Source organism: Talpa occidentalis, unplaced genomic scaffold (assembly GCF_014898055.3).
Source record: "Talpa occidentalis isolate TD23 unplaced genomic scaffold, MPIMG_talOcc4v2.1 talOcc4.10, whole genome shotgun sequence".
Classification (NCBI taxonomy): Eukaryota; Metazoa; Chordata; class Mammalia; order Eulipotyphla; family Talpidae; genus Talpa; species Talpa occidentalis.
Window position 1 is genome coordinate 60,051,859 of NW_023600993.1, and position 26,771 is coordinate 60,078,629.

At 36.4% G+C, this 26,771-nt stretch overlaps 1 long non-coding RNA gene across 4 annotated transcripts in view; it reads left to right on the forward strand.

The window, feature by feature from the left end:
• Positions 1-26,543, forward strand: part of LOC129145888 (uncharacterized) — a 105,953-nt gene extending 79,410 nt beyond the window's left edge. Inside the window, exons 2-4 of one of the 4 annotated variants that reach the window (XR_008552033.1) lie at positions 18,404-18,629; positions 20,026-20,247; positions 26,201-26,543. This is a non-coding gene — a long non-coding RNA (uncharacterized LOC129145888). Of the gene's footprint in view, positions 1-18,403; positions 20,248-26,200 lie in introns of all 4 variants that reach the window. The other 3 variants (XR_008552026.1, XR_008552024.1, XR_008552025.1) reach the window with 3 other exon arrangements.
• Positions 26,544-26,771: the final 228 nt, after the last annotated feature.

The following is a 26,771-nucleotide window of genomic DNA, read 5'->3' on the forward strand; positions in this document are numbered from 1 at the left end:
ATTGTAATTCTGGTTTCTAATATTTCTCTTCCCACTATTCAGAGCCTAGTGGAAATTTCACTTTCCCAGGGCACCACAGCCTTCCCAGGGACAGAAATTGACTGTGACATACGGTGTTAAATTTTCAGCCTAACATGAGCTCTGTGATCAGTGATGTACAGTTCAATGAGGTCAAAGGAATAAAATTTACAAAGATAGTCTAGTTTGTGTTACAGAACAATCTCAGAATTTGCTTTCAAAACACCCATATCTATTGCAGGCTTATTATATTTATTGTATCATCTTCAAATTAGGGTTAATGTTAAAAGTTCTCTTTAGTTTTGAGAGTCCTAGAAGTTATAGAGATGATGTGAATAACAAACAATAAACACAATAAAGATAGTAAAGATCATCCAAATATCTAAACATGGGTTGTGTTGATACCAGTCTACAGTGGTTATCTTCTTAAGGAAAAACACTGACTAGTTCCATTTTTTTCTTACTGATATTTTTTCTCCACATATAAATTCAAAGTTCATGCTCCTTGCTAGTTTTTCTTCTTTCCCCCTACTGACTTTATGTTTCAGATAGTGATGTATGTGAAAAACAACTTGATGGCATTGCTTCCCTAGGGGAAAATACAGCACAGAGGTAAATAGAAGTTTCTGTTTAAGTTTCTGATATTTATTTGAAAAGAAAAAAATAAAACAGGAGAGAAAAATTGTCTTTAAATGGAGCAAAGAAACTTTCCCGGCAATAATATGGTAGACTTGCAATCACCAAATAGCAGTGAACTGAGGGTCAACTTATTTGCCAGAACTTGGTCAGGATCTCAGAAAAATTCCCAAGCTACTGGGAACTCTGTTGATTCTGTGGAGAGAACAGTGTTAGGAATTTCTGGAAGAAATAAATACGGTCAGCTGAGGCAAATCACTGAGATGCTAGGTAAACTGGGTAGTCAGAATAGGTTCATTGTATTGAGTAGGTGTGTTTGTGTATGAGAGAAAGAAAATGATGGGGGGTAGGTTGTAGATCATATTTAATAGAGGTCCCACCTATGAAATGGGAAATCAACAACTAAAGAATTTATTTGATGGTAAATGAAGGTGTAATTTCAGTCTTGCAGGTCTTACTGACTTGGAGAAGGAGCACAAAAGCTTTAGAATTTTTTAACGAATTATTTTATTTTATATAATTATTACATCATTTTTCATTTTTGCATAATTATGTATTTTCATTTTGGTTATATTCCCCATACAATTCCCACCCCCTTTTTCTGACCCTAATCCCTCTTCTCCTCCCTCCCACCCCCAGAGTAGTGTGTCTCTGGTTTATTGTTGCTTGTTGATTTTGATTTTTGCTTTATTGCAATTAGTCTTTTTCCTGGTCCCTTATTTAGATTTTCTAAATTCCTGCTATGAGTGAGACCATCCAATATTTTTCTTTTTCTTTCTGGCTTATTTAGCTGAGCATGATCCCTTCCAACTCCATCCATTCCTCTGCAAATTGCATGAATTTAAAACTAGCAACAAAAAATGTTGGCGAGGATGTGGAGAAAAAGGAACTCTCCTGCACTGTTGGTGGGAGTGCAAACTGGTCCAACCACTATGGAGAGCTGTGTGGAGATTTCTTGATCTACTAAAGATAGAGCTTCCATATGATCCAGCAAGCCCACTCTTTGGTATTTACCCAAAGGACACAAAAACATTAATTCAAAAGGGCACCTGCACCCCTATGTTTATAGCAGCACTATTTCCAATAGCTAAGCTATGAAAACAACCCAAATGCCCAAAAATAGATGACTGGATCAAGAAGATGTCGTATATACACACTGGAATATTACTCGGCAATCAAAAAAGATAAGCTTTAGAATTTTTTTTTGAAGATTTATTTTTAGGGCCTCCCTGGTGGTGCAAGAGGTTAGGCACTACACTATGAGGCAATCTGCAGCCTCTGCAGATTCGATGCCTGCTGGCCAGCGAGAAACCCCCATGGTGCAGCAGACCTCTCCTGTGGTGCCTGCTGCTCCCCTCAGCAGTGAATTTCAGTCAGTCTGCCTGTTCTGTTCCCCACTCTGTCTCTGGTGAATTCTCTCACCCCCCGCATCTCTGGCCTGTGCCCCAGCTCTTGTAAGCATAAATAAATATTTTCTAAAATAAGATTTATTTTTAGTTATTGATGCATACAAGAACTGGGGTATAGAACAGAGTTGTGGGGGGTGAAATGATTCACCATAGACAGAACAGGTAGATCTATTGAAAAACACTGCTGAGGAGAGAAGCAGGTGAGACAGGAGAGGTCTGCTGTGCTATATGTGGGTTAGCTCCCTGGCAGGGGATTGAACTAATGCTGCAGTGGCTGGCAATAGCTAGATAACACTGAGATTTTAACCCCTGCACCACCATGGAGGCCCCAAATACTGTAGAATTGAAGCTACTTGGGCAAAATGTCTCACCATGGTGTTCTGATTGCTAGCGGTTGTGAAAACAAAATTTACGTGGGGAACAAACCAGGTGATAGACTATTGAAATAAATGGGATTGTATTCACTTTCATAATATTTAATTTCTCTTGTGGACAATGAATAAGCTCTTCTACTCCTTTTAATTCTTCATGACTCAGCATAACCCAACATGCACTACCTTGTTTAAAAAGTTTTAATGTCTTTTTGTCAGTCTTAACAAAAACAAAATTTTCTTTTACAGTTCTCAAAATCTCCCATGTCTGGACATGTCTATGCCAAAGGGTACAATGGGGATAAATCCCATGCCTATGAACAAACTTTTAGACCTGTTGGTTAACATTTCTCCAGGAGAGAAAAGACTATCTGGCCCTTCTAATTGATCAGGATTTTGAGAAGAAGGATCATCAATGAAAAACACGAGAATTCAATACCTAAAAATTATCATCTTCCTGATCAGGAGACCAGTATGCCTGAAGAGGGGATCTAACTTAAGGGAAATAAATTATAGAGAACAATAGATGTTTCTGAAAAGTTTATATTGGCTCTTGAGTTTGAGTATTTTTTGTTTCATTGTACAAAATAAATTTATCACTGGAAAGAGTAGCCTGTATAATGGCCACAATTAATCAGGGAACCATGGAGAAGAAAGATTAAAGAGAGCTGATAGAAACAGATATTTTGGGCACTTATTGAAATACCCAAGAAGTACAAAGTAACAGAGATAAATTATTTGCATTTGAAAGATCTTGAAGTTAAAATTCTAACCACATGACTTGGCAAATAATTTAATTGACTATATGATGGAAATATTTTCCTCCTAACTTTGAGAAAGTACTTTGAAACCAATGAAGGTGAAAGTTTTACAAACTGTCAATAATTATTAATAAAAAGTGCAGATATTTTTCATGCATTGCACCAAACAAGTAGGTTCTTATACCTATTTTTTTTTATTTTCCAGTATTTCTTTGAAGTATTCAATCTTAATTTTCAGCATTCCAACAATAAAGACTCTTTTGGTGTGCCTTCATAATCTGTATTTTATAGCTTTCTCTGTTGATATTTAGAGTAAATATACTTGTCCCTAGAAGACAAACCTGTTTTTCATCTTTGGAGCACACGATTATTATCACATAACAATCATGTCACCATCTGGAGTTTTTCAGACATTAAAATTTATTGAGACTAATGATTCATCTTAGTATATATCATCACTGCTTTCAATGTTGACAAAGACTTATGTATTAAAATGATTTGTGTGTATGTGCAGTATGTTTATTAATAAATTCCACCATCTGAAAAAATTTCAACACAAAACAAATATTATTCTTTCCGTTTCATAAAATTAATCCAGCATGTTCTTGTTGCATATTACCTACTTTTATCAAATTATCTGTAAGTCAATTCCCTGACAGATTTCACTCAGATTTTTCATCTTGAATTCCCTAATAGACAGCAGGGAAATTTCTACAATATTCACTGAAACTAATTTTAAACTAATTGAAGATCATTCTGTGATTAGCCATCTATTGTCCTTGGGCCTCTCCATCTTCTTCCTTTATAATCAGATTATGGATTCTATGTTAGCTGATGACTGTTCAAGTTCCTGACATTGGTGCATAAATGCAAGTCAATTTTAGCTCTGCTAGTTCTCTTGATACTCTTTCATCAGTATAGTATTTTTTTTTTTAAAGATTTATTTATTTATTTATACAAGCACTGGATACAGTCAGAAGTGTGGGAGGGTGAGAGAATTCACCAGAGCGGGGAGCAGAGCAGGCAGAAGGGTCGAAGTACACTGATGAGGGGAGCAGCGGGTGGCAGGAGAGGTCTGCGTGCCATGTGGGACCCTCACCGGCTGATCAGGGATTGAACTGGCGCTGCAGAGGCTGCGGGCTGCTTTGCAACCCAGCGCTCAACCGCTGCGCCACCGGGGAGGCCCAATATTGTATTATTTTTCCTAAGAAATAATCGTAAGTTTTTCATCTCATTTATGCAGCCATCTTGAGTGTTTAGACATCTAAAATTTATTGAAGAGACTTATTCATGTTAGTATATGTCATCATTGCCTTCAATGTTGCCAATGACTTTGGCATTTTCTCTTCACAACATCTCTGAGTATGATATATTATACATTATTTTCTGTTTTACTTTTTAACTCAAAACTTATTTTAATATAACGAGTTAATTTATATTTTCAAGATTTATTTATTTGGGCCTCCCCTGGTGGCAGAGGCAGTTGAGTGAGGCACTGTGAAGCTGTCCGCAGCCTCTGCAGTGTGGGTTCGATCCCGCCTGGGCGGGGAGAATCCCACATGGCGTGGTAGACCTCTCCTGTCTCGCCCACTGCTCCCCTCAGCAGTGTATTTCACTCAGTCTTCCTGTTCTGTTCACCCGCTCTGTCTGTGGTGAATTATCTCACCTTCCTGTGCTTCTGACCTGTAGCCCAGTTCTTGTATATATGAATATATTTTTTAAAAGATTTCCATTATCCTTTTAAAATATCAATTTCTATTATCCATTATCCATTTCCATTATCCACTTCCATTTAAAAAAGACACCCATTATCTTTAAAAAAAAAGATTTATTTATTTATACATACAAGAACTGGGTTGTAGGCCAGAGGTGTGGGGGATGGGTGAGAGGATTCACCAGAGACAGAGTGGGGAAAACAATAGACTGACTGAAAATACACTGCTGAGGGGAGCAGCCAGCAAGACAGGAGAGGTCTGCTGTGCCATGTGGGTGAGCTCCCTGGCCAAGCAGGGAAGGCCTGGGATCGAACTCACGCTGCAGTGAGTGGTGATAGCTTGATAGTGTTGTGTCTTTAATCCCTGCACCACCAGGGAGACCCTAATGAGTTTAATTTAACTTTAAATTAAAGAATGTATTAGATTCATATTACATTTAGGTAGCTCTTTTATTACAGAATCACTCACTTATAAATGGACCCTGCACACAATGCCTTCTGGCCACTTCAGTAATTTTGTCTTATTTTTATTTTTATTTTTTTTAAATTCACGTATATTTTACATCATTGTTCATTTTTAAACAATGTTTGATTTCCACCCCCCCCCACCCCCGCTCAAGTGTAGTCTCCATAGAATTTCCTTCACTAATTCACTGGTGCACCATCACCATAGTCCTCTGTGCTCCTCCTTCCCTTCCTCCCTCTGATTTCTCTCCCTCCTCCTCCCCTACAGGATGTCTCTGATTTGTAATTGATTGTTTCTTTTTGTTTTGTTTTGTTATATTTTGTATTGCTATTATTTTTCTCCTGATGTCTTATTCAGTTCCCCTATATTCCTCCTATAAGTGAAAACATCTGATATTTTTATTTTCTACAGAAAATACAAGGAATGTTGATGCCATTTCAGTTTAATGATTCTGAGTTGAGGATATCCATTATCCCTTATATTGTGACCCATACAATATTTTTTTTAGATATTTTTAAATTTATTTACGCATACAAGAGCTGGACTTTAGGCCAGAGGTACAGGGCTCATGAGAGGATTTGCCGGAGACTGAGTGGGGAGCAGAACAGGTAGATGTACTGAAATGCACTGCTGAGGGGAGCAGTGGGCAAATCAGGAGTGGTCTGCTGTGCCATGTGGGTTAGCTCCCTGGCTGGGGATTGAAATTGTGCTGTAGGCCATGGACAGCTTCAGAGTGCTGAGACTTAACCCCTTTCACCACCAGGGAAGACCCTCATCCCATGTAGCTCTCTCTGTGCTTCTCTTTTCAGATTTCATAAAGAACACATACAATTTTTCTGTTATAAGACTGAACTTTAATATGTGAAGTTATCACTCCGTTTAATAGAAAAGTGACTTCCTAACAAATACTTCCTGGTCTGATGAGTTATTATCATCTTTTCACAAGCTCAGCATTAAAGCAGAAAGCAATGTGACATCCTGAGGTTGATTGGAGATATGATTGCCTGGTAAATGCTTGAGTTTCTCATCAGGTAGTTCCTTGAAAACCTTGTTCAATAGAAAAATTTATCCTGTGGCTGAAGATTTTTACATTTACTGAATTAAATTATTATTACAATACTATATGATTTCTCAGTAACTTATTGTTCAAGAACTACAGTATTAGGGAAATGGGGTGTTTTGGACACAAGTAGTGATTTTACCACTGACAGTTCTCATTTTTTGAAAGCATGTAGAACTCAAGACCTAATGGAGAAGAAGTGAGCTTTTTCAGAATTTATTCTGTCAAATGTATCGTTTTCATGTTGTTACAGGCTAGGGAATCTGGAGAGATGAATCAGCTTTCTCATCATTATAGAGTTAAATGTAGGATTCTTTTAGTCACTGTATGTCATGTGGTCATCTTCCTTATATCAAGAAAATATCCCTAATTCTATAGTTACTTGCAATTTCACAGCACAAATTGTGTTCTTATTAGTAGAGATGTGTTCAATATTATACATGAATAAGTATACAAAAATATGTCAATGCAATACCATGGAAACTATTCTAAATAGCTCTGAGAATTATAACATCAATCAATTCTAACGATACATAATTAAAATTATCAAAACCATAAACATCCAAGTGATGTCTAATACAACTGTTTTAGACTGATTTTCTGGCACTATCTTACTCCAGCATAAACAGTGAGAGACGAAGTCCATGTGTGGAGGAATCAGACTACATCCAATATATTGGGACAGTTTTCATGTAACTTTATTCCAGTCATGGTTTTGTAACCCATTATCAAATGGACAATAAGCTATGTATATCATTACATATAACTATGTAAGATAAAAAATAAAAAGAGAGGGGTGGGGCCTCCCTGGTGGCCCAGGGGGTTGAGCACCGCACTGTGGAGCAATCCGCAGCCTCTGCAGCACAAGTTCAATCCCCGGCCGTCCAGGGAGCAACCCACATGGTGCAGCAGACCACTCCTGTCTTGCTGGCTGCTCCCCTCAGCAGTGTATCTCAGTCAATCTGCCTGTTCTGTTCCCCGCTCTGTCTCTGATGAATCCTCTCACCCCCCGCACCTCTGGCCTGTACCCTAGCTCTTGTGTGCATGAATAAATAAATCTTACAAAAAATAAATAAAAAGAGGGGCATCCCTGGTGGCACAAGGGGTTAAGATGCAACCTGTGAAGCTATCCACAGCTACTGCAGCACGAGTTCAATTCCCGGCCGGCCAGAGAGCAACCCACATGGTGCAACAGAGCTCTCCTGTTGCTCCAGCTGCTCCCTCAGCAGTGTATTTCAGTCAGTCTGCCTATTCTATTCCCTACTCTGTCTCTGGTGAATCCTCTCACCTCCCCACCTCTGGCTTGTACCCCAATTCTTGTATGCGTAAATAAATAAATCTTTTTTTTTAAATAAGAGCTGGGCCTCCTTGGTGGCATAAGGCTATGAAGCAGTCCACAGCCACTGCAGCATGAGTTTAATCCCCAGCCAGGGAGGTGATGCACATGGCACAGTAGACCTCTCCTGAATCACCTGCTGCTCCCCTCAGTGTGCAGTTCAGTCAATTTGCCTGTTCTGTTCCCTGTTCTGTCTCTGATGAATCCTCTCACTCCCCCACCTCTAGCCTACACCCCTACTTTTGATGCATAAGTAAATAAATCTTTAAAATAAAATAAAATATCTGGCATTTATTTAGCAAATAAAATGTTTCAGGTGTTATATTAGACATTATGAATATATTCTTGTTTGCTTAATGATCATAAAAATGGAATGCTATACATATGCTTTTATATGGAATGAATATTGATTTAAAATTACATATTTATTTATACAAACACAAATTGTATGCTTCAACTCATTTGAAAACTAACAATACACACTGCTCTTGGTAGTTTGGAGACATATTCCATTGCAAATGCTGTTGGAATTTTCCCTACTCCCTAAGGTCACAAAATAATAGCTTATGTAGTATCAGGAAAAGGGAGGAGGTAGCACATCATTTTCAGTATATCTTAGTTACCTTATCTTCGTTCAATATACAGAAGTGAGGAAATGGTCATTAAAGAACTATAGCCAGGGTTAAGGGACCAAATAGGAGATAGATAGGCATGTGGAAATCATCCAGAGAAGCAAACATTAAACAACCTGAGGGTCCACATTCTCCTAGAGAAAATATCCTTCCAGTCTCCAAATTTTCTGAGCAAATGAAACTGCCACTCTATAAGTTGTGGAAATATCACTATATAAGAACGTCACACACACACACACACACTCAAAAGGTCTATTTCCCTCTCATTCCTTTGAGTTACAATGGAATTTTAAACCATTCATTGGAATCTTATCCTTAGAAAACAAATGTCATAGGTCTGTCTTTACCTTCCTTAGCAACAGTAATACTATTATTTGGAACAAGTGAATTAATTTTAAGCAAGGTGGGGAAAGTTAAATATCAAATACAGCGATTTCTATTCCAATTAAATATAGTGATATTTCCACATTGACATATTAGTGTTAATTGAGGCAAGAACCCAAGCCTAAATTAACATTGAGGCCAATCTCATGTCCTTGGTTGAATCACATCCTTTAACTTCAGAGGAGGGGTGACTGTCAAACTCAATTCACATAGAATAAGAAAGATGGAAGGATGATTCATGACCGTAAAATAGAATTCTGTTTCAGAATATATAGTTATATTGGTCAGATTGATTATATATACATACTTGACAATAATGGTAGATAAAACAGTTAAAGAATTTTCAGATACTAATTTTAAAACATTTTGTAAATAAAGGTAACATCTGTCCAGTAAAATATAATCTACTAACATGTTCACAAAGATGTGGAAAGCCTATTGGGTCAATAATAAGAATTCAAGAATAGTATTTAAACAAATATATAATATTCCAAATTAGACATTAAGCTATAATAGTTTTGTGGGTGAGCTATTTGCATATTAGAAGAGCATAACAAGCTGCACAAAAATTTGTAGAATAAAATGTATAATTAATATATTAAACCTTAAACTGAAAACATATACAAGCTATATGAAATGACATGTGTAGACATGTTTAATATACTATCCTTTGTAATATTTTATGATATTGAAAATATTTTTTTACTACAGCAAATATTGATTTACAACATTGTATATGGTTGAGAAGTATAGGATCACACCCTTCAGATGTATGTTATCACACCTCACCCACCACAATGGCTTCCATAGTCGTCCACCATAGGCATTGGTTCCTCTTCCCCCCTTTGCTTCCCTTCCCCCCTTGACATATGGCAGCCTCAATTCTATAGTCAGAATCCACTTTCCAACTGTGTTTTGAACACATTTACTACTGAAAGACAGGAGACATCAATCCTGCCCTTGTTTGGAATAAGGCAGCCAAGGTAATTTAAAAATGATATACTAGAAAACATTTTAAATGAAAAAAATTAACAGAATCATTGAGAATTTTTGTCATATGCATCTCAGCTACATGCAATTCTTCTTTGGAGAAATGTCTATTTAGCTTTTCTTTTTTCTTTTTTTTTAAGATTTATTTATGCATACCAGAACTGGGGTACAGGCCAGAGGTGTGGGGGGTGAGAGGATTCACCAGAGACAGAGTGGGGAGCAGAACAGGCAGACTGACTGAAATACACTGCTGAGGGGAGCAGTGGGCAAGACAGGAGGGTTCTGCTGTGCCATGTGGGTAGCTCCCTGGCTGGCCAGGGATTAAACATGTGCTGCAGAGGCTGCAGATAGCTTAAAAGTGCTGTGCTTAAACCCTTGTATCATTAGGGAGGATGCTAGTTAGCTTTTCTTGCCATTTTTGATTGGGTTATTTGCTTTTGTTGTTATGTTGAGTTGTATAAGCTCTTCATAGATCTTTGATATTAGTTCTTTATAAGATGTATGGTGTGACAATATGTTCTTCCTTTTAGTGGGGGGGGACTCTTCATTTTGTTTGGTGTCACTTTTACTGTACAGAAGATTTTTCAGTTTGATATAGTGTCAGCTATATATATATTTTTGTTTGTTTGTTTGTTTATTTTCCTTGCGTTTGGAAAAAAGTTCTCAAAGATGTCTGAAGTTTCTGTCATGGAGTGTTTGCCTATGTTTTCTTCTATATATTTTATGGTCTAGGGTCTTACATCAAGTCTTTTATACACTCTGAGTTGAGTTTCATATATATTATATGACAGCAGTCTAGTTTTAATTTTTGCATGTAGCAGTTCAGTTTTCCCAACACCATTTATTGATGTAGCTTTCCTTGTTCCAGTATATATTTTTGTTCCTTTGTCATAGATTATTTGACCAATATGTGTGGTTTTATTTCTGTTTTCAGTTCAGTTTCATTGATCTGTGTGTCATTTTTTGTTCCAGAGTCATGCTATTAAAATTATGGTTTTGTATTATAGTGTAAAGTCTGGGAGTGTAATATCTTGACTTCCCCTTTTCAGCCAAGGAATCTTTGACTATTAGGGTTTTTTATTTGTGATTTCATATGAATTCTAATAATATTTATTCCATTTCTTTGAAGAATGCCGGTGAGATTTTTCTTGGAATTGCATTGAATCTGTAAATTGCTTTTGGTAAGATGGCCGTTTGGATAATGTTGATTCTTCAAAAACATGGGCAGAAAATGTCTTTCCAGTTCTTTGTGTCTACTATTTCCTTTAACAGTGTTTTATAATTTTAATTGTGTAGATCTTTCATATCCTCTATTAGGTTTATACTCAGTATTTATTTATAGTTCTAAATGGTATGGTTTTCTTAAGTTTCTTCTTCTACAGATTGATGATTTGCATATAGGAAGACTGCTTATTTTTTGTGTATTGCTTTTCTCACTTGCTATTTTACTGAATCGGTTTATTCTCTTAATTTTTCCAATGAATTTTTAGGGTTCTCTCTATATATTATCATATCATCCACAAGTATTGATAGCTTTACTTCTTCCTTCCCAATGTGCAATCTTTTTACGTCCTTCTTTTGCCTAATTACTCTAGCTGTATTGGAAAGCAGTGGTAAGAGTGACATCCTTGTTTTCTTCAAGATCTTAATAAAAACACTTTCAATATTTCAGCATTGAGAATGATGTTAGCTTTGGGTTTGTCATATAAGGCTATGTTAAGATATGTTCATTTTATCCCAAGTATTTTGAGGACATTCATCATAAATGGACATTGACCTTTATCAAATGCTTTCTTGGCACCTATTGTTATGATCATATATATACATATATATATATATATAATTTTCATATTGTTGGTGTGGTGAAATACATTGATTTTCAAATGTTGAACCATCCTTGTGTTCCTGGAATTAATCCCGCTTGGTCATGGCATATAATGGTGCTTTGTTTGATTCAATTTGTTAAGATTTTATTCAGAATTGTATCATCCATGTTCATAATGGAGACCGGTATGTATTTTCTCTTTTTTGTGTTGCTTTGGTTTTGCTATTAGTGTGATGTTGGCCTCATAAATGTATTTGATAATATCCCTTCTTTCTAAAATTTTTGAAAGAGTTTTTGAAGGACAGGTGTTCATCTTTGAATGGTAGAATTCACTTGTGAAACACCCTGGTCCTGGGCTTTTGTGTTTTGGGAGGGTTTTGATGACTGCATCAATCTCCTTGCTTGCAATAGGTTTGTTCATGTTTTCTCATTCTTCTTTGTACCTCCTTATGTCATTGTATAATTCTAAGAATGTGGACATCTCATCTAGATTATTAACTTGTTTGCATATAGATGTTCATAGTGACCTCTAATTATCCTTTGGGTTTTTCTGTTGTAATTACTTCTCTTTGATTTATGAATGTATTTATTTGATTTTATTCCCCTATTTTTCTTTGTGAACATAGCTAGAAGTTTGTCTATTTTATTTACTTTTCCAAAGAACCAATATTTAGTTTCATTGACCTTTCCATTGTCTTATTTTTATTTCATTTATTTCTGGTTTATTTTTTTTATTTTTTAAATATTTTATTTTATATAATTCTTACATCATTTTTCATTTTTGCACAATGTATGCATTTTCATTTTGGTTATATTCCCCATGCAATTGCACCCCCCTTATTTTTACCCTAATCCCTCCTCTCCCCCCCACCCCTGTAGTGTGTCTCTGGTTTATAGTTGTTTGTTGATTTTGATTTTTACTTTATTATTTATTACTTCATTTCTTTTACTGGCCTTTGGGTTATTTTGTTCTTTTTTTTCTAGTTTCTGGAGATGGGGACTAGGTTGTTTCTTTGGCTTCTTTATTGTTTCTTGATGGGATCTGCTATATATTTTCATCTAGCATATTTGTCCTGCATATTCTAGAATATTGTGTTTCCATTAGCACTTATCTGAAGGTACTTTTTTCCTCTTCTTTGATTTCTTCATTAACACAGTGGTCCTTCAGCACTGTGTTATTCAGTCTTAATATATCAGAGGATCTCCTTTCCTTCTTTTTGCAGTTGAGTTTTAATTTTATCCCTTTATGATCAGAGAAGATACTTTGTATGATTTCAGTCTTCATGTACTTGTCAATGTTTGTCTTGGGGACAAGTATGTGGATGATCCTGGAGAATAATCCATGTGCACTTGAGAAAAATGTTTAATTATTTTTTGGGGGGGCTGTAGTGTCCAATAAATACCTGTTAGGCCCAGGTGGTCTACATATTTGTTTAGGACTTTTGTGTCCTTACTTATTTTCTGTCTCATTGATCTGACCATTGGTGAAAGTGGGTTGTTGGAGTCAACTACCACAAATGTATTTTCTCTAATAATGTCTGTTTTCAGACATGAAATCAAATGTGTTTTTGGAGTCCCTACATTGGATGAATTTAACTTCATTCAGGTGTATTGTCCCCTTGACCATTACATAGTGTCTATCTATGACTCATCACTTTTTTTTATTTTAAAAGTTTTTTTTTTAAGATTTATTTATGTATTTATGCATACAAGAACTGGGGTGTAAGCCAGAGGTACAGAGGTGGGGTGAAAGGATTCACCAGAGACAGAATAAGGAGCAGAACAGGCAGATTGACTATAATACATTGCTGAGGGGAGCAGTGGGCTCAGCAGGAGAGGTCTGCTGTGCCATGTGGGTCAGCTCCCTGGGCTGGGGATCGAACTCCTGCTGCAGTGGCTGGTTGTAGCTTGATAGCTCTGTCTATAACCCCTGTAACACCAGGGAGGCCTCTCCTCACATTTTTTAGTGGGAAATCTATTTTATCTGATATAATTATGTCTATCCCTTCCTTCTTTTTCCAAGTTGTTTGTGTGCGGAACTGTTTTCCAACCCATTATTTCAATCTATGTTTAACTCTGGAAATTAGGTGTGTTTCCTTGAGACAACAGAAGGTCGGACTGTGTTCCCTAATCTGTTACTCTGTGTCTTTTTATTGGTGACTTTAGTCCATTAACATTGATAGTGGTTATTGATATATGGAAGTCTGTTACTGCTGTTTTGTTCATTGATTTGTGGTTCTATTTAATTCCTTTTTAAGTTATTCGTATTCATTACTGTTTTGGACTAGATGCTAATGCTCCTGAGAATATTACTTGTAGCAAGGGTTTGGTTGTAGCAAATTTCCAAAGGTTTTGTTTGAAAATGTCTTTATTTTTCCCTCTTATGAGATGGAGACTTTTCAGGGTAAAATATTCCTGGGTGGTATTTCTTGTTTTGGAGTTTTTGTTTTTGTTTTTGTTTGTTTGGTTTTTGTTTTTTTTACTATATCACTCCATTCTCTACTTGCCTGTAGTGTTTCTTCAGAGAAGTCTAATATTTGCCTAATCAGTTTTTCCATTATAGGTTTTCCATTTCTTCCCTCTCATCAATTTTATTATTTTTTAAAAGTTTTACTACTATGTGGCTTGCTACAGATGTCCTTTCATTAAAGGAGATGGTGTCCTTTTAGCATCCTGTATGCATATTTTCATTTCCTCCTTCAAGTTTGAGAAATTTTATTCAATTATTTTCTTGAGTTTTCCCACTCCTTTCTCTCTCTTTTCCTCTGGGGTTCCTAGGCCTCTTATATTTCCTTTCCTTGTGGTATCAGATAATTCTCAAAGTGTTTCTTTCACATTTTACTTTGTCTCTTTTTCTTTTTGTTTATATATCTGTGTCTTCTATATTATTTATTTATTATTCCATATTGATTTCTATTTCCCTAACGATTTGTCTCCTTCACTGAACTTTTTTACTACCTGCAGTTTCTTCATTTTCTTATTTAAATTTTCAGTCTCGATCTTCTGTTTGTTATGTGCCTCTCAGCATTCTTTTCTGCTTCTGCATCTTCTCATGTGTTTTTTCTGAATTTTGTTTATGCTGTTCAAATTATTTAACTTCCTTAATTATGCCAATTTTGAATTTGTCATCAGATAAGAAGAAAAATTTTTTTCATATCAGTGTTGTTGGATTCTAGAGATTGATTTTTTTGTTGTTGTTGCGTGATGTTCCCCAGAGGGTTTGCTTTGGCTATTTGTATTTTCTTTCTCCCTATTATTTACTTTAACTTTTGTACCAGAGGTGTGTTATGAGGGTAGGTGTCCAGGCTCCTGGGGTAAGTGGGTGACTCCTGAAGCTCCCTTCCAGGTTTGGATTGTCTGGCTGGAAAATTGGGATCCAGGAGCATGATCTCCAGACACTTAACTGAGCATGGGTTGCCCAGGCCAGTGTCTAGGTTGCTGGGGTTGATGACAGATATCCCACATCCCATATCCTACATTTCATCCTGATGTAGTTCATCTGGGCAGGTGTCCAGGCTGCTGAGGCAAGTCCATGAAGCCAGAATGTTTAAAGAAAATATTTTTATTCTCAAATTGATCCATACAGTCAATGCAATTACAAGGACCCAATAATCCAAATTTAAAATTATTCAGAATAGGGCTTTCCTAGTGGCCTAGGGGTTAAGTCTCAGTGCTGTCCCTGCTAAAGCCAGAATTTGATTCCCAGCCAGGAAGCTAACCCACATATGGTACTGCAGACCTCTCCTGTCTGACTCACCGCTCTCCTTAACAGTGATTCCACCTTTCTGTCTGACTCACCGCTCTCCTTTCAGTAATTCCACCTTTCTTTTTTTTTTTAAGATTTATTTATTTATTTATTTATTTATTTATTTATTTATTTATTTATACAAGAGCCAGGGTACAGGCCAGATGCGCAGGAGGGTGAAAGGATTACCAAAGAGAGAGCGGGGAACAGAACAGGCAGACTGATGAAATACACTGCTGAGGGGAGCAGCTAGCGAGACAAGAGAGGTCTGCCATGCCATGTGGGATCCTCGCCTGCTGGCCGGGATCAAACCAGCACTGCAGAGGCTGCGGACAGTTTCACAGAGTGGCGCTCAACCACTTGCGCCACCAGGGGAGGCCCAATTCCACCTTTCTTCTCTCCACTATGTCTATGGTGAATCCTCTCACCTTCTGTACCTCTTTCCTACAGCCCAGTTCTTCAACAATACATACATACATACATACATACATACATACATACATACATATGTACATACATAAAATTACTTGGAAGAACAAAAGGCCTGACAATGGATGGGAATTTTTTGTCCCCAACCACTAGCACATTTTGGATAAAGGGACAGTTTTTATGTAGATTTTTACTGGATATTTCATTCTAGCTAGGTGATATAGGTCATGAAATGCTTTTTCCAGAATCAGCAATTCATCTTTAATTGAGTATATTTCACAGTGACAATATATGAGACTGACACATATTCCATTATGGTGATTAGCATACAGTTAACTTTAATAAAGGTTAAATGTTGTCATTCATTTCTCTCATCTACTATGTTTCCAAATAATGTCCCTTTTAATCTACTCTAGACTTAATTTATCAAGTCACAAGGCCATGAGCCCAGCAGTCATTTCATTGTGTACAAGCAATTCAAGAAAGAGATGTTGGTACTTGAAACATATAAATGATCTTAATAATTTACAAAGATGCATGACTTTCAAGGTTAAACTTTACCTGCAGTAGTGTACTTACTCCAAAGGAACAGTTCATCAAAAGAGTTATCATACTAGAGCAAAAAGCTGAGATATTCCCAGGTGTATCTTTAGCTTGTGGTTTGTGTATTCATTCAATCTATGTTTCTCTACATGTTTCAACATGAAAATCTCTTTCAAATGCTTTTCTAATAACTTTAAACGCCTGTCTCATAAATATACATATACTTTTCATGCAGTTCTATTTACTTCAAAACAATTGTGAACATATGAATGAAGGGATAGCCTGTTTTCATTCTACTTCCAACTCTTTCACAATGATGTTATTGTGAAACATAAAACATGATATTGTGAGACTTGTTATTAATATCTTCTCAATCTTGTTATATTTTATAATGTTAATATTGAATGAATGTCTTGCTTCTTTTATATTTTATAACTTTTCATGTTTTTTGCTGCTTAAATAAGTTTCTGAACTGCGAAGCATCTATTATATGACTTAGTGAGCTTTCATGATAAAATTTACTGTATAGTTTAATAAGAAGAAACATAAAAAAGCTTGAGTTAGTTTTTCATAAATATTCAGAAAGAAGCAATCTCTTTTATTGAAAAATTAGCCTATAAAAGTCTATACAATTCATCTTGATACCCATTAAATTTGCAAAAATATGAGTCTAATATCCTTATTTGTATCAATTTGAATTTCTATGCAAACATTACTTGATTTCTAGGGAGGAAAGAATTAAAAAGTTCTAAGAATCTAAAGATGACAAAAATTATGTATAATTTATTTATTTATTTTTTTAGGCAGGTGGTTTGCAACATCTATATTCTGTATATATAGGACAGACAATGTGATATTTCATGCATTATTACATTAAGTCTTTGAAAGTCTCTGTCAATTGGGTAGTAATATTCTTACTGAAACTGGATCCCTGTGGTGCCTAGAGGCTGTGGGGCATGGTAGCTTTCTTGGAACTTAGCTTGGAACTTACCATCTTATCTTGCTACCTGTGGACAGCTTCTCCCCTGGTTCCCACCAGTTTGGCACACTGGAATCCCTGGGGTTCTGGCACCATCTGCTTGGCCTGCTCAGTGGGAGCTTCCCAGGGTGGACAAACATGTCGTCTTGTGGACAAACATGTTGCCTGTGGGAAGTGTCCAAGTTTCTTCGAAAGCTGCAACAGCAGACATTTCCCCACCTGCCACAGCCAAGTGCAAGTGTCCCTGGGGCTTCCATAGTAGAAGCAAACTCCCAAGACCCACAGCCCCTGCTTTGGGCCTGCTGGGAGGAGTGTCAGTCCCTACTGTAGCAGCTCTAATGCTGTGACTCCCTGAGGCTGTAGGCAGATAGGCCCACAGTGAACTAGGCCAACATGAGGGACTCCTAAATGCAATCCACCTTGCAGTCACTGGGTCCTGTGACCCAGTACTCTAACAGGGCTCCATGAATTGTGGAGCTGAGTGCAATATGCTTCCAGTTCCACTGAGGTTTGCCCCAGCTCATGAGGGTTTTTTTTTTTTTTTTTAGATTTATTTATTTATTTATTTATTTATTTATTTATTTATTTATGGGTACAGTCAGAAGAGTGGGAGGGTGAGAGAATTCACCAGAGCCAGAGCAGGGAGCAGAGCAGTCAGACAGATGAAGTACACTGCTGAGGGGAGCAGCAGGCAGCAGGAGAGGTCTGCACTCCACGTGGGACCCTCGCCCAGTGGCCGGGGATCAAACCAACACTGCAGAGGTTGTGGGCAGCTTTACAACCCAGAGCTCAACCACTGCGCCACCAGGGAGGCCCACCAGCTCAAGAGTTTATCTTAGCCTCAGTGCAGTTAGAGTCTGGGAAGGCACTGGGATTTCCCATTTTGTATTGGGTACCAGGATAATAAATGGACCAATCAGGTTAAAACTCTCTGTCAGGCAAGGACTTGAGTTCATAACGCAGATTGAAAATAGAGCAAGTGTGATTGGTGTTTAACTAGCACCAATCACACATTTAGGATTGAACAGTGGTCCAATCAGGCTTGTAGGTTGGGGGCCCTTGAAGAGGATATAAGGTAATGAATAACTCAGTTTTATTCATTCAGCAGATGGCCTCCAAAGAGTGAGGACTCAGCACATGTGTCCAAGAGAGAGGGGATTCAAGCAAACAGCATCTGTGGGACTTTGAAAACCCCTTAGGCTCCAAGACCTCCAGACCACTGCAAACTTGAAGACTTTCCAAGACCTCCAGAATTCCATAGATCCCTGGACATCTATAGGCCTTTGCAGAGACTGGCTGCTGTACCTCTGACATTACATGTGAGGAACACTGTAAGCCTTGGCCTGGTGTCTCAAAGAGTTGTTGGCTATTGGTTCACACCAATACTCACAGATACCTAAAAAACTGCTGTTTCTGACACTGCTTCCTGGTGATAGGTGGTGACAAGCATTATTGACCTACATTAACTAGCACTGCTTACATTGACTGGAACTCTGTGTCTTGTCACCTTTGAGAGCAATCCATTGTGATTGCCCAGTACTGCCTCCGGATGCTATCAAGTCCAGCACTGTATAGTCGGACATCCAGTGTTGTGCAGCCCAGCCCTCAGACAGTTGCTGTATGCTTCTGTGGTGTCACCTCACCAACACCCCTGGTGATCACCTCCAGTTGGCACCACAAATTGAATGTTGGTCTATTGCTTACTGGTGCAGACCAGTTCCAGGTCCTCATCAAAGGAAAGACACTATTTTACATAAGAGACTCTTGTTTTTGACTACTAGATACTACAGAAACTATCTAGGGTGATAAAGCTGGCCACTTGTGACCTTACGAAATCTTTTGTTTTCCTAATCTCCTGTTTGTTAAATAACCTTATTGTAGTTGCACTTTGAGCCTGAATGGTCTTGAAATTTTCAGTGCTTAAGTGAAAATTCATAGACAGTAACCTGTTCCCCAATTTGACACTCTCTTTGGCACTATTTTTAGTAGTTTTATTACTATTCTTACTTTCATTTATGAAGCAATGAAGTGGAGGGATTATTAACAAAACTAACTGCTAGCCATTCAGTTGGCGTTAAGAATACATATGACATATGACAAATTATAATTTTCACTATACTAAATATGACTTAACCATCATGCTAGCATAATAACTTGCTAACATGCATTATATAAACTGACACATTTTCAAAATCCATAGAAGGCCAAGTAAAATTATTGTGTGAATATTGATTGTAACATATTTGATATTACATGTAACTAATCTTTTATCTGAATGCTTTATAATATCTGAGTTGTTTATAAGCTTTATTTTTAACTCTTTATAGCAAACAATATTACTGTCATCCTAGTTTTGTATGGAAGAGGGACCAAATCTTCCTCTACCAATCTGGGTACTTACAGTAGTTAAATTGACATAAGGCATGGTAATAGAAGGAAAGGAAAAATTTAATTGCATGCACTTGGAGATAAAATTATGAATATGGAATCTAGCAAATGATCAAAAGAGTCCATTTATATAGCTTTTAAAAATAAGTAACAAATTTGTGTAGAACAGAGAGCAACAAGAAATTCTTGATTATTTTTACTTTGACCACTGATTTTCTGAGCTACAGAGAGTGTTCCTAGAGCTTCTGATACCTGTCTGTTACTAAAAGAGTGTCTTTCTGAAACTATGGGAAAAACCAAACTGTTCAAAATCCTATTTCTATATTTTCTGCCAAGCAGGATAATCTTCACACTGTGAAAAGAAGACACTACTAAGAAAAATGTATTCTCTGCTGAGCTAAAGAAATGTTTATTAGGAGATCATCAGCTCTCTAGAAATGTATTTTTTGCCACAATACCTTTGACATTTCAAGGAGAAAACTTTTGCCAAGATGGCCATGTTCAGACTGACATATTTAAAGAGTTAAGAGCTGGAAATGGAATAAAATAAAGAAAAAAAAAGTAAGTGGGTTATATGAAGGATAATTTGTTTTGTTCTAGAAAAAAAAGAAGTCTTTCCTAGCCTTAGTCAGTCTGCAGCAGAATAAATAAATAAATGTAATTAACTCTGCTTTCCATAGACAACTATGGTGATTACCAGTCATTAATTTAACATTAGGCAATTGATATACACTCAAAGTAAATATCTAAAAACTGTTAGTTTGACCATCATAATTTGCTTTCATCACCTTCTATTTGCCCTTTGGCCACCAGTTTGTGAGTTAGCATGTGTCAATGCTTCACAGAAATATTTTCTGTTCATTTCATGAACAGAACATGAAATGTTTGTTCATTTAATATGTCATAGGAAGTGATATCAACATCCTATCAATGTAGAAATTGAGATTCATCAAAACTTTTGCAGCCCTGGAGCCGGAAGGTAGCCAGAGTGGAAAAAGATTTCCTCTTTGCTACAAGGCTTGAGAGTACCAAATGCATAGAACTTACCACTGGGCTATAGGAATTCACTAGAGCTTTTGTCACTGGGTTTAAACAAGAGCTTTGGCAATTTGTTTTGTATTACTTTGTGAGACCAAGGAGAAAAAGTCGCATAAGTTTTGGTTATTCTAACCTGATACTCAGATAATACAGATAGCATCAATAATTGTTCACCTCTCTAGAGAAATCATCCTTAATCTTCCCTGAATTACAATTACCAGAAGCTTTGTTAAAAACACATATTCATAAGCTTCAATTCCAGAGGTCTTCATTCAGAAAGACTATGTGAAGCCTAAAAATCTGCATTTACCACAAGCTCCAATTGATGTTGCTTCCAGGTTTAGTCACACCATGAGCAAAACTGCTCAGATACCTACTCTTCGAATAATGTAATTTGGAGCCAAATATGGTATCAAATAAAGGAAATATGACAGTTACTAACAAATTAAGTAAATGGGTAAAATATAAAATTATGACTATATATATGTAGATCTCTCTATATAGATAGATATTTAGATATTTATATATCTAAATATCTAGCTATATGTGTGTATATATATATATATATATATATATATATTCTTATTGCCACATTCAAAATGCTTCACTGCAAAATGTTGCTCAGTCTCATAAGCCAAAAATTATTTTGTTAGGGTTACTAACAAATTTCAGGTGACAGCAGAAAGAGGTAATGCTATGTTGGTTAGACTGAGTATATTACCCACAATAAAAAAGACAAAATTTCAAGACAGAAAATGCCAACCAAGAATACTTAACCCTCCAAAGCTCTCCTTCCTCTATGAATGAAAAATAAGGACCTTCCCAGACAAACAGAAACTCCAGAAATCCATTACAACTAAACCCTCACTCCAAAATAATCTACAAGAAGTCCTACAGCCAAAACCAACTGAGAAATGAATAAGAAGAACAGAATAAAACAAGGAATAAAGTCACAAAAAGACAAAAAAATGGCAAATACAGACACCGACATATCTATATTAACTCTAAATGTAAATGGAGTAAACACATCAATAAAATGACACAGAGTAGCAGGTTGGATTAAAAAACAAAATCCAAACTTCTTCTGTCTCCAGGAAATACATTTATCTACAAAATATAATCATAGACTGAAAGTAAAAGGTTGGAAAATAATCCTACAAGCAAATGGACCAAAAAGAAGGCAGGGACAGCTATGTTTATATTAGCTAAAATAGACTTCAAATTAAAAAAGGTAAAAAGAGACATAGATGGACACTACATTATGATCAGGAAGCTATAACACTCATCAACATATATTCACCAAATGAAGGAGCACCAAAATATATTAGATAATTACTATCAGCTCTGAAAACAGATATTAAAAAAAATACATATAAAGTAGGAGACTTCAAAACTCTACTCTCACCAATGGACAAATCAATGAGACAAAAAATCAACAGAGACACTAGAGCCCTAAATAAAGCCATAGAAATCACAGTCTTACCAGATATCTATAGGATAGTGCACCCCAAAAATTCCGAGTACACATTTTTCTCAAGCATGCGTGGATCATTCTCCAGAATTGATCACATGCTGGGCTACAAGACATACATCAAGAGAAACATTATGATCAAAATCATTCCACTATTGTTTCTGATAATAAAGGCATAGAACTAGAAATAAATCATGAAAAAAAAAAAAAAAACAGGGAACCCTTCCACTTCATGGAGATTGAAATCCACACTACTGGAAGACCACCGGACTAAAGAGGAGATCAAAGAAGATATGAAAAAATACTTTGAGTTGAACAACATGGAAACACCAATTTCAAGAACATATGGGACACAGCAAAATTAGTAATAAGAGGAAAATATATAGCAATACAGGCTAACATCAAAAAACAAGAAAGAACTCAAAGAAACAACATAATCTCCCCTCTCAAGAAAACTAGAAAAAGAACAACAACAACAAAAAAGGAAATAATAAAAATCAAAAAAGAAATAAACAAAATAGAAATTAAAAAAAAATCAAAAAGATCAATGAAACCACAAGTTGTTTCTTTGAAAAAATAAGCAAAATAGATAAACCTCTAGCCAGGCTCACAAAGAAAATATAGGAGAAAACACAGATAAATAGGATCATAAATGAAAGAGGAGAAATAAGAACAGACTCCATTGAAATCAAAAGAATAATCAAAGATTAATATGAGCACTTATATGTAAAAAAAATTAATAATCTAGAAAAGATGGACAAATTCCTAGAATGATATAATCATCCAAAGCTAGATAAAGAAGAAATAGAACACCTAAACAGACCAATTACAAGCAGCAAAATTGAAGCAGTAATCAAAACACTCCCCCAAAACAAAATCCTTATACCAGATGGCTTTACAAATAAATTCTACCAAACATTCAGAAATGAATTAGTCCTATCCTATACAAACTCTTTCAAAAAAATGAAGAAGAGGGCCTCCCCTGGTGGTGTAGTGGTTGAGCACTGGGCTGTGAAGCTACCCGCAGCCTCTGCAGTGCCGGTTCGATCCCTGGCCACTGGTGAGCATCCCACATGGCTCGACATACCTCTCCTCATCAGTCTGCCTGTTCTGTTCCCCGCTCTGGCTCTGGTGAATTCTCTCACCCTCCCACACTTCTGACTGTACCCAGTGCTTGTATAAGTAAATAAATAAATCTTAAAAAAAATGAAAAAGAAAAAATGCTACTAATACATTCTACAGAGCCAACATTACACTAATACCAAAACCAAAGACAACACACAAAAAAGAAAATTACAGGCCAATCTCCCTAATGAATACTGATGCAAAAATCCTCAAGAAAAAACCCTTTCACTACCACTCTTCATTATAATACTGGAGATCCTAGCCAGAGCAATAAGACAAGAGAAAGACATACAAGTAGTCCACGCAGGGAAAGAAGTAAAATTATCACTGTTTGCAGACAACATGATAATATATACAGAGAACCCTAAAAACTCCACAGCAAAACTATTCAAAATAATTAACCAGTTTAGTAAAGTAACAGAATACAAAATCAACATGCAAAAATCAGTAGCCTTCCTATACACAATCAATCTGAAGAATAAGAAATCAGGAAAACCATCCCTTTTATAATTGAAACAAAAAAGAATCAAATACTTGGGAATAATAACAAAAGAGGTAAAGGATTTATGCAAAGAAAATTATAAAACACTATTAAAGGAAGTAAAAGAAAACACAAAAAAATGGAAAGACATACTGCTCATGGGTTGAAAGAATTGCCATTATGAACATGGCCATCTTACCAAAAGCAATCAGATTCAATGATATTCCAATAAAAATCTCAATGACATTCTTCAAGAAATAGAACAAATACTGATTAAATTCATATGGAAACACAAAAAAAAAAAAAAAAACATGAATAGCCAAAGCTCTTACTGATGAAAACAAAGGAGAATGGAGATATCACACTTCCAATCTTCAAACTATGTTACGATTCCATAATAATTAAAACAGTGGAGTACTGGAACAAAAACAGACACACAGACCAGTGGAACAGAACAGAAAGCCCAGAAATAAAGCTGCACATATATGGACAACTAATCTTTGAAAAAGGAACAAAGAATATGCAATGGAACAAGGACAGTTTGTTCAATAAATGGTGCTGGGAAAATTGAACCACCACATATAAAAGAATGAAACTAGACCACTACCTCCCAACATGTACAAAAATCAACTCAAAATGGATAAAAGACCTGGACATGAGACCTGAAACCATAAAATATATAGAAGAAAATATAGGTAAGACACAAAAATACACACATCTATCTCATTAACATCTTTGAAGACAAAGTAAAAAAATGTGAAGGAAAGAGGAACACCTGGAATTACAGCAAACTGAAAAACTTCTGCACACCAAAAGAGACATTAACCAAACAGAGAGACACCCCACTGAGTGGGAAAAATATCTTTGCACTCCATACAACTGACAGGGGACTGATCATAAAGATATTCAAAGAACTCATAGGACTCAACAAGAACAAATTAAACAATCAAGTGAAGAAATGGACAGAAGAATTTAAAAGACTTTTCTAAAGAGGAAATGAAAATGTTCAACATCCCTTTTAATCAGGGAATTGCAAATCAAAACAATAATGAATTTTACTCTGGTAAGAATGGCACATATATATAAAAACAATAAAACAAAAAAACCTCCCAACAGCAAATGTTGGTGAGGATGTGGTGAAAAAGGAACTCTCCTACAGTGCTAGTGGGAGTGCAAACTGTCCAACCACTATGGAAAGCTGTCTGGAGCTTCCTCAGTGTACCAAAAATGGAGCTACCATATGACCTAGCAATTTCACTCCTAGGGATCTAACCAAAGGACACAAAAACATTGATTCATACCCCTATGTTTATTGCAGCTCTATTTATTATAGGTAAAACCTGGAAACAACCAAAATGTTCAATAATAGATGACTTGATCAAGAAGATGTGGTATATATACACAATGGAATATTATTCAGTAATCAAAAAAGACAAATCCTTACAGGAGAAATATAGGGGATCCAAATAAGACATCAGGGAAAAATAATAACAATACAAAACAAAACAAAATGAACAAAAACAAACAAATAATTATAAACCAAAGACAGACATCCTGCAGGGGAGGGAGAGGAATTAGAGGAAGGGAGTGAAGAGCACAAGGGACTGTGATGATGGTGCACAGGTGAATTGGTAGAGGAAAATCTATGGGGACTACACCTGAGGGAGGAAAAATAGCGAACATTGGAATCTCTAATCCCTTTCTAGTTTTGCCTGTTACCTGACATCAGCAACAAGCAGGCCACTCCACGGAGGAGTGACCCCTCCCAAAGAGAAAAGGACTATATCAATGCCATCTCTGCACAGGCCCAGGACAGCACTCCCACTGCCCACCTGTGACTATGCATGTGCCTCTTTTCACCAACTCTCTCCCTCTGCAGGGCAGCAGCTTCCTGCCTGCCCGTGACCTGTCAAGGCCGCCTGCCAGCAACCATGCAGGCCTCTCTCAGCAAAACTTGTCCCTTTCCCTAATAAACCTGCTCTTTAAATATTTAAAAAAAAAGAACAATGATGTAAAATATATATAAATTAATTAACTAAAAAACCAATAATGTACCAAAAAAAGCCAACATTTGTATTTTAGTGGAGCACTAACTACAGTTATTGCTAATGCTAAAATGTGTACATGTTTATATCTGTATGAGGAGAGGAGAGGAACTAACTCATTTGAATATCAGGTTTGTTATGCTTTAGAAAGCAAGAAATAAATGAAAACAAGGGTAAGAAATGGAGAAGCAAGAGTTACTAAGGGAGTTACTGAGTCTTAAAAATCAAGTTTACAATCTATACTGCCTTAGTTTTTATTTTTTTAATGCTCAGGCATGCAAAATTTGACCATTAACAGAGGAAATACTAGGTACACATTCAGAAATTTATTATGGATATTTTTCTTTGATCCAGCAGGTTAAGAGCACAGTCATGCTGCCTGAGAGCAGGGCTACAGGAGAAAAGCAAAAGAAATCTTTCCTTCAAATTTCCTGGTAGAGATGGTATTGGGACCACATGTTTCAGGGCCACCACAAAATGATCTAACATCAAGTGAAATGAGATGGAGGAAGAAGGAGGGATGAGAGGCATTTTTCCATAATTGTACAGAACATGGCATAGTTTCTTCCTTCTGAAAGTTCCAGAAAATGTACTTTGATGCCTTGAGGAATCCCTCTGCTTGTTATACCATTAGAGATAACAGTGTCTGGTGGTGATGGTCTACTAACAGAAACTCACAGGTCTAAACAGTTTTTGAGTCAGCTTCATTTCTATATTGAATAAATTTTTGTTTGTTTATAATACTTGCTTTAATTATTTCTTACCTTTACCAAATTCTTGCCACTGTTCATTCTTGGATAGATAATATGATGTTTATAGAGTTTCTTCTTTCAATAGAGGTTAAATTCTGGTGGAAGGAGTGGCAATTAATCAAGACATCAATGACATACTACAGACATTAAGAGAACAGGACATGGAGAATTTA